Source organism: Hylobates moloch, unplaced genomic scaffold (genome assembly GCF_009828535.3).
Source record: "Hylobates moloch isolate HMO894 unplaced genomic scaffold, HMol_V3 SCAFFOLD_9, whole genome shotgun sequence".
NCBI lineage: Eukaryota > Metazoa > Chordata > Mammalia > Primates > Hylobatidae > Hylobates > Hylobates moloch.
Window position 1 is genome coordinate 54,949,684 of NW_026652284.1, and position 9,608 is coordinate 54,959,291.

Sequence of the window (9,608 nt, forward strand, 5' to 3'; positions counted from 1 at the left end):
CCCAGGTTCAAGTGATTATCCTGCCTCAGCCTCCCAAGTAGCTGGGATTACAAGTGCATGCCACCGTGCCCAGCTAATTTTTGGATTTTTAGTAGAGAGATGAGGTTTCACCATGTTGGCCAGGATAGTCTCGATCTCCTGACCTCATTTTCTGCCAGCCTCGGCCTCCCAAAGTGCTGGGATTACAGGCATGAGCCACTGCACCTGGCCTATTTAATTCTTAATAATGCTGTGAAGTATAGGTGTATGGTAGAGTGAGAGACCTGGGACATAGGTCTTACTGGTCCTAAACCTGTGTTCTTTCCACAATATTCTTTGCTGCTTTACAAAAAGGCAGAATGGTATTTAGAAATCTATTTTTAAGAACTCGTCATTTGATTATAGTACAGGATTTATAGGAATAAGGGGATTCATAAAGTCTTGAGAATGAGGTTGGCTAGGAACTCAGCCAATTTGTTTTCTTTTCTCAATTTCTTCTTACTTATTTGTATTTATATAAGCATCTTTACTGCAGAGGCCAAACCTCTTATTCTTAAATTCATAGTCCACTACCATTTGTCTGTAATCATTCAAGCTTTATCAAATTTATTATGTCTCAAAGCGCTCCAACTGGAATTGCCATTCCTGGAAACTGTTCTTCTTCTTCTCATTTTGGTGTCTTTGTTCATGCTATTCTGTATAAGAGAGTGTGCCCATAACATAAGGGGTAGGCTGTGAGTGGCATACATTTTCCTGTCTCCTGCAGAGACTGCTTGACTCCCTCATCTGTACGTGTTAAAATCACCCCACATTCCAAGGCCCAGTTCTTTAGGAAGTTTTCTTCAGTGTCTTCAATAGGAAAAAATCTCTCTCATTTCCATTTCCCCAAGGATCTTCTGGTATAATATTGACCAAACTTTATATTGAATTATATTGATTAATGCTTTTGACAAATAGTTAATTCCTAATATGTGTACAAAACCTTTCTTGTTTTCTCCACTAAATCATAGCATATTTTAGGATAAGAGCTCAGTATTACTATTTTTTGTATCCCTTAGACTACAGTAAAATATCAACACAGTAAACATTTAATTGATACTTGATTTGATGGTGAGCTGGCATTAGCTGACCGTACTTACTAATACCAGATTCCGACTGGCTTGTCTTACATTACTCAGGAGCATTATTAATCATATTTAAGTGAATAAATCTCATTATCTTCTCCCCTAGAAGCATACTTCACTGCCCAAGTGAAAAGCAGATTATTCACAAGTCAATGCCTGTATTTTAGAACTTCTGCTCTAGTAAATTTTAATTAGTTTTCACACTTGAAATTGTTAAAAGCGTTCAATCCAGAGAGACTCCATCTTGGATAGGGTCTGGGTAAAATGAGACTGAGACCTACTGGGCTGCATTCCCAGGAGGTTAGGCGCTCTTAGTCACAGAATGAGATAGGAGGTTAGCTGATAAAACAGGATGTGGTAAAGAAGCTGGCCAAAACCTGCCAAAACCAAATGGTGATGAAAGTGACCTTTGATCATCCTCACTGCTCATTAGACGCTAATTATAATGCATTAGCACGCTAAAAGATACTCCTGCCAGCATTATGACAATTTGCAAATGCCATGGCAAGGTATGGAAGTTACCCTATATGGTCTAAAAAGGGAAGGAACCCTCAGTTCCAGAAATTGCCTGCCCCTTTCCCAGAAAACTCATGAATAATCCATCCTTTGTTTAGCATATGATCAAGAAATAACCATAAAAATACCCAACCAGCAGCTACTCTGCCTATGGAGTGGCCATTCTTGTGTTTCTTTTCTTTCTTTCTTTTTTTTTTTTTTTTTGAGACAGAGTCTTGCTCGGTCGTCCAGGTTGGAGTGCAGTGGCGCGATCTCAGCTTTCTGCAACCTCTGCCTCCTGGGTTCAAGCAATTCTCCTGCCTCAGCCTCCCAAGTAGCTGGGATTACAGGCACATGCCACCATGCCTGGCTAATTTTTGTATTTTTTTTTAAGCACAGACGGAGTTTCACCATGTTGGCCAGGCTGGTCTCGAACTCCTGACCTTGTGATCTGCCTGCCTTGGCCTCCCAAATTGCTGGGATTACAGATGTGAGCCACCATGCCCGGCCTTGTTTCTTTCTTTCTTTCTTTCTTTTTTTTCTATTCACAAAGAAAAAGCTCCAGTCCATCTTTTAATTTTTTTGAAAAATTCCTGACATTACAGAACTAAACTGAAATGTATTAATATTCCACTCTTAACATTTCCATGACAGAGAGAAAAATTCATGAGCCAAAAAAACAAAACAAAACAAAAAACCAAAAAAAAAAAAAAAAACAGGGAGAAGCTTATAAAACTAAATATAGATCTCAGCATCAGCTGAACAGAGAAAGGAATCAAAACGCTTTAATTAAAAAATCACGAGTGGATGATAAAGTGTGTAGAAACTGAAAATTTATAAACTATTTAAAACCTGGAATTGCTGACTGTTCAGAAACTACACAGATGGATCATGGGTAGTGGTGAACAGCAGAAAGGAATTATGGATGAATCTGCATTGTTCTAGCTGCTCCCCATGCCACCCGTCTCTGAGGAAAGCCTGACATTGATTAGATGTTGAGCCAGGCTAATGCTGGCAGCAGATCCAGTGATGGTAACCTGCCTATCAGTAGATCCTTCCACTGGGTTCGCAATTTTGATCTGCGCCCCAGACATCTGAGGGATCTCATTGATTTTGGCGCCTTGACGCCCGATTATGCAGCCAATCAAATCGTTTGGAATGGTGAGTTCATGAGAAGTAGTCTGAGCAGATGCATTCAAACCTGCACTGAATCCGGTGTTGCCATGCGTCATGGGAAAATGAGACTGTTGCATTGCCAACTGGTGCAGCTTGGTCAAATCTGGCTGTGGAATGGTATACTGTCCTTGGATGGTATAGGCCTGACCACCTGCAAAGATGACTGGAGAGCTGGAACGCTTGGGCCGGTACGGGATGGTCACGCCCTTCGGGGGGGACTCCAACATGACCACGCAGATCTGTTTGACACACTCAATGATGGATTGCGGAATGCCAGCAATAGTGATGGCCTGCTCAGTTGAGTTGGGTAGCACATCCCCTGCCACCTAGACCTGAGCCCCTGTACTGTCTCGTATTTCCTTGATCTTGCAACCACCTTTTCCAGTGAGAGAGCCACACTGACTAGCAGGGACCACCAGCCTCAGGGTGACCGGGGGTCTACTGGCAGCTGTGCTATTGGTCATAGAGCTGCTTAAGTCCTCTTCCAGTTTGTCAATGATCATAGCAAAGGCTTTGAAGATGGCATTAGCGGGTCCAGCCAAAGTGATAATTCTCTCAGGACAATTCCCTTCTGAGATGTTGATACGTGCACCACTCTCCTCGCGCATCTTCTTAACTGATTCTCCTTTCTTTCCGATGATACTGCCAACTTCCTTTCCATGCATAAGTAGCTGGATGGTGAGAGTGATATTTAATCCACCTTCAATCACACCGGTGTCCTTGTCGAGCAGTGTTCTGGGGAGCTGGACTTTGAATGGTCAAGTCTTTGGTCACTGATGGGGGGTGAAAGCCAAAAACTGCAGGCTCGAGGCGACTGAGGGGAAAAGGGGAATGGGCTGGAAGGGGAGGGGCAGGCGGGAAGGCGAGGGGGGCCCCGCGGGCGGGCGGAGGAGGAAGGTGGGGTGGAGGAGGAGGAGGAGGAGGAAGGGCGAAAGAGACCCAGGGGCAGGTGGAGGGCGGTGGAGGGCGGCAGAGGGCGGGCGGGCGGGAGAGGGCCCAGGCTGCGGCTGCTCCGGCTGCTCTGGGCGGGCCTTGTTTCTTTACTTTATTTTATTTTATTTTTTTTTTGAGACGGAGTCTCGCTCTTGTTGCCCAGGCTGGAGTGCAATGGTGCGATCTTGGCTCACTGCAACTCCGCTTCCCAGATTCAAGCTACTCTCCTGTCTCGGCCTCCCGAGTGGCTGGGATTACAGGCATGTGCCACCGTGCCTGGCTAATTTTTGCATTTTTAGTAGAGACGAGGTTTCAACATATTAGTCAGGCTAGTCTTGAACTCCTGACCTCAAGTGATCCTCCCATCTCAGCCTCCGAAAGTGCTGGGATTACAGGCGTGAGCCACCGCACCCGGCCGTTTCTTTACTTCTTTAATTAACTTGCTTTCACTTTACCCTGTGAGCTCATCCTGAATTTCTTGCATGAGATTCAATAACTGTCCCTTAGGGTCTGGATCAGAATGAATTTCTGGTAACAAAATGACTGATTGTTTTTTGTCACTGTGTCTTAAGACCCATGTTCTGTCCTTCATGATTATCAGTCACATGGGCCCTTGTTGCACCCTAACTTCATTTCTCTAGAAGACAGCTCTTCTTTTGGGGTTCCTTAGGACCCCGCCTTCCTCCCCTCATCAAAGATGCAGAGTCTGTGGTTTAGGTTGCCATTACTTGCATACTATTTTTACATGAGGGGTAACTGACTGAATTTTAATACTATTTAGCTATGATATAATACAGACACAGCAAATTCTGCCCAGGGAGGAACTTTGTAATCTGACTCAAAAGCTTCATGGACTAAGCAGGAGAGTATTTAACATTCACTGCTCACTGATTTGATTCCTTAGGGCGTTTCACGATGAAGCATTGAAAATTTTCCCATTTATTGTGGTCTTGTGACATTTAGAAGGGAAATGGAAATAAGCTTGTGAGTATCCTATTTAAGAGTTCCTCTCTAATTTTGTAAGTTATGAGTTCCCTCACAAATTTTATAAGGAAATCTAGAGTAGTGTTAGTTGAGAAGAAAATACTTGGAAAGAAGACACTTGAAAATAATGCCTGTGTTTTGGGGAGCCACGATGAGGAAATTAGCTGCAATATGACCTTGAAAAGAAATTTTAGCACTTTGTAAATAATCAACTTATTTGGACTGAAAGAGTTCCAACAAAGAAAAGAACATTTTTGATAGTCAAATAATTCAAATTTGAATGAATCACAAACTAGAAATAAAAAAATAACTGGAAATGATAACAAAGGCAAATATAAACATGACCTTCTAATTGTTTATTTCTCTTTAAAAGACAACTGTTTAAATAAATTATAGTATCAATGTATTATTGTTGTACCTGAGCGAGTTAGAGAAAACGCCACACTTTGAGACGAATTAAGAGTCCGTTTATTTAGCCGGCGGCCAAGAGACGGCTAACGCTCAAAGTTCTCTCGGCCCCGAAGAAGGGGCTAGATTTTCTTTTATACTTTGGTTTAGAAAGGGGAGAGGGGGTCTAGTTAAAACAATTTTACAGAAGTAAAGTAGGCAAAAAAGTTAAAAGGATAAATGGTTACAGGAAAGTTAACAGGTCCAGGTGCAGGGGCTTTAAGACTATTACGAGGTGATAGAAGCGGGGATTTGGGTGTTATCAATCGGACGAATTCCTGGGAACCGTGGATATAGCTCGCCACAGTATCTTATCAGTTAATTGCATTCTTGGATGTGCTGGGAGTCAGCTTGCACAGGTTAAGTTCTTGAGGAAAGGGCTGCCAGTCAAAGAGCCAAGATGGAGTCTGTCTGGCTGTCTTAGCTAAGGGAGAGTCAATTCAGGTGGAAATAAGGCTAGGTGATTAAAGGAAAGGGAGAGTCTAAAAACAGGGTTAGTAAAAACAAGGTTGGGCATTACATTATGATATTTATAACATGCAGAAGTAAAATATGTGACAATAAAAGCACAGAGGCCAGCAGGGAAGAAATGAAAGAATACTATTTTAAAGTTCTGATGTAATATGAAAAGTGGTATAATTTCACTTAAAGGTAGATTGCAATAAGTTAAAAATTTATACAATAGTTCTCACTTTTAAGTGGGAGCTAAATGATGAGAACACATCACATAGACACATAGAGGGGAATGATAGACACTGGGGCCTACCTGAGGGTAGAGGGTGGAAGATGGGAAAGGATCAGGAAAAATAATCAATGGGTGCTAGGTTTAATACCTGGGTGACAATCTGTGCAACAAATTCCTGTGACCTATATAATAAATCTGCTCATGTACCCTTGAACTTAAAATAAAAGTTTTTAAAAATTGTACTTTAAATCCTAAAGCAAGCATTAAAAGAACACAACAAAAACATAGCTAGTATGTAAAAAAGAATAAAAACACAGATAAAATGAAATAATAAAAAACCCTCAATCCTAAAGACGGCAAAAAAGGACAAATTGAACATTACCAATAGCCATATTAAATGTACATGGCCTAAAAATCCCAACTGAAGGGCAAAAAAACTGAAAGATTGGAGAAAAAAGCAAGATGCAACTACATACAGCCTATAAGAAACCCACCTTAAATATAATGACCCACATAGAGTAAAACTTAAAAAAAAAAAAAAAAAAAGAAGAGAGAGGGTGGAGCCAAGATGGCCGAATAGGAACAGCTCTGGTCTCCAGCTCCCAGCCCCAGCGACACAGAAGACGGGTGATTTCTGCATTTCTACTTGAGGTACCGGTTTCATCTCACTAGGGAGTGCCTAACAGTGGGTGCAGGACAGACGGTGAAGCGCACTGTGCGCGAGCCGAAGCAGGGCGAGGCATTGCCTCACTCGGGAAGCGCAAGGGGTCAGGGAGTTCCCTTTCCTAGTCAAAGAAAGGGGAAACAGACGGCACCTGGAATATCGGGTCAGTCTCATCCTAATACTGCGCTTTTCTAACGGGCCTGCAAAACGGCACACTAGGAGATTGTGTCCCGCACCTGGCTCGGAGGGTCCTACGCCCACGGAGTCTCGCTGATTGCTAGCACAGCAGTCTGAGATCAAGCTGCAAGGTGGCAGCGAGGCTGGGGGAGGGGCGCCCGCCATTGCCCAGGCTTGCTTAGGTAAACAAAGCAACCAGGAAGCTCGAACTGGGTGGAGCCCACCACAGCTCAAGGAGGCCTGCCTGCCTCTGTAGGCTCCACCTCTGGGGGCAGGGCACAGACAAACAAAAACTCAGCAAGAACCTCCACAGACTTAAATGTCCCTGTCTGACTGACAGCTTTGAAGAGAGTAGTGGTTCTCCCAGCACGCAGCTGGAGATCTGAGAACGGACAGACTGCCTCCTAAAGTGGGTCCCTCACCCCTGAGCAGCCTAACTGGGAGGCACCCCCCCAGTAGGGACAGACTGACACCTCATTCAACCGGGTACTCCTCTGAGACAAAATTTTCAGAGGAACTATCAGACAGCTGAATTTGTGGTCTCACGAAAATCTGCTGTTCTGCAGCCACCACTGCTGACACCCAACCAAACAGGGTCTGGAGTGGACCTCTAGTAAACTCCAACAGACCTGCAGCTGAGAGTCCTGTCTGGTAGAAGGAAAACTAACAAACAGAAAGGACATCCACACCAAAAACCCATCTGTACATCACCATCATCAAAGACAAAAAGTAGATAAAACCACAAAGATGGGGAAAAAACAGAGCAGAAAAACTGGAAACTCTAAAAAACAGAGCACCTCTCCTCCTCCAAAGGAATGCAGTTCCTCACCAGCGACAGAACAAAGCTGGATGGAGGATGACTTTGATGAGTTGAGAGAAGAAGGCTTCAGACGATCAAACTACTCTGAGCTACGAGAGGAAATTCAAAACAATAGCAAAGAAGTTAAAAACTTTGAAAAAATATTAGAAGAATGGATAACTAGAATAACCAATGGAGAGAAGGGCTTAAAGGAGCTGATGGAGCTGAAAGCCAAGTTTCGAGAACTACGCGAAGATTGCAGAAGCCTCAGTAGCAGATGCGATCAACTGGAAGAAAGGGTATCGCTGATGGAAGATGAAATGAATGAAATGAAGAGAGAAGGGAAGTTTAGAGAAAAAAGAATAAAAAGAAATGAACAAAGCCTCCAAGAAATTTGGGACTATGTGAAAAGACCAAACCTACGTCTGATTGGTGTACCTGAAAATGATGGGGAGAATGGAACCAAGTTGGAAAACACTCTGCAAGATATTATCCAGGAGAACTTCCCCAATCTAGCAAGGCAGGCCAGCATTCAGATTCAGGAAATACAGAGAACGCCACAAAGATACTCCTCGAGAAGGGCAACTCCAAGACACATAATTGTCAGATTCACCAAAGTTGAAATGAAGGAAAAAATGTTAAGGGCAGCCAGAGAGAAAGGTCGGGTTACCCACAAAGGGAAGCCCATCAGACTAACAGCTGATCTCTCAGCAGAAACTCTACAAGCCAGAAGAGAGTGGGGGCCGATATTCAACATTCTTAAAGAAAAGAATTTTCAACCCAGAATTTCCTATCCCGCCAAACTAAGCTTCATAAGTGAAGGAGAAATAAAATACTTTACAGACAAGCAAACGCTGAGTGATTTTGTCACCACCAGGCCTGCCCTAAAAGAGCTCCTGAAGGAAGCACTAAACATGGAAAGGAACAACCGGTACCAGCCACTGCAAAAACATGCCAAATTGTAAAGACCATCGAGGCTAGGAAGAAACTGCATCAACTAACGAGCAAAATAAACAACTAACATCATAATGACAGGATCAGATTCACACATAACAATATTAACGTTAAATGTAAATGGGCTAAGTGCTCCAATCAAAAGACACAGACTGGCAAACTGGATAAGGAGTCAGGACCCATCAGTGTGCTCTATTCAGGAAACCCATCTCACGTGCAGAGACACACATAGACTCAAAATAAAGGGATGGAGGAAGATCTATCAAGCAAATGGAAAACAAAAAAAGGCAGGGGTTGCAATCCTAGTCTCTGATAAAATAGACTTTAAACCAACAAAGATCATAAGAGACAAAGAAGGCCATTACATAATGGTAAAGGGATCAATTCAACAAGAAGAGCTAACTATCCTAAATATATATGCACCCAACACAGGAGCACCCAGATTCATAAAGCAAGTCCTCAGTGACCTACAAAGGGACTTAAACTCCCACACAATAATAATGGGAGATTTTAACACCCCACTGTCAGCATTAGACAGATCAACGAGACAGAAAGTTAACAAGGATATCCAGGAATTGAACTCAGCTCTACATAAAGTGGACCTAATAGACATCTACAGAACTCTCCACCCCAAGTCAACAGAATATACATTTTTTTTCAGCACCACACCACACCTATTCCAAAATTGACCACATAGTTGGAAGTAAAGCTCTCCTCAGCAAATGTAAAAGAACAGAAATTATAACAAACTGTCTCTCAGACCACAGTGCAATCAAACTAGAACTCAGGATTAAGAAACTCACTCAAAACCACTCAACTACATGGAAACTGAACAACCTGCTCCTGAATGACTATTGGGTACATAATGAAATGAAGGCAGAAATAAAGATGTTCTTTGAAACCAACGAGAACAAAGACACAACATACCAGAATCTCTGGGACACATTCAAAGCAGTGTGTAGAGGGAAATTTATAGCACTAAATGCCCACAAGAGAAAGCAGGAAAGATCCAAAATTGACACCCTAACATCACAATTAAAAGAACTAGAAAAGCAAGAGCAAACACATTCAAAAGCTAGCAGAAGGCTAGAAATAACTAAAATCAGAGCAGAACTGAAGGAAATAGAGACACAAAAAACCCTTCAAAAAATTAATGAAGGGTTTTTTGTGTCTCTATTTCCTTCAGTTCTG

At 42.6% G+C, this 9,608-nt stretch overlaps 1 pseudogene; it reads right to left on the bottom strand.

The window, feature by feature from the left end:
• Positions 1–2,409: 2,409 nt before the first annotated feature.
• On the bottom strand, positions 2,410–3,602 carry LOC116813816 (poly(rC)-binding protein 2-like; annotated as a pseudogene).
• Between the last annotated feature and the right edge of the window lie 6,006 nt (positions 3,603–9,608).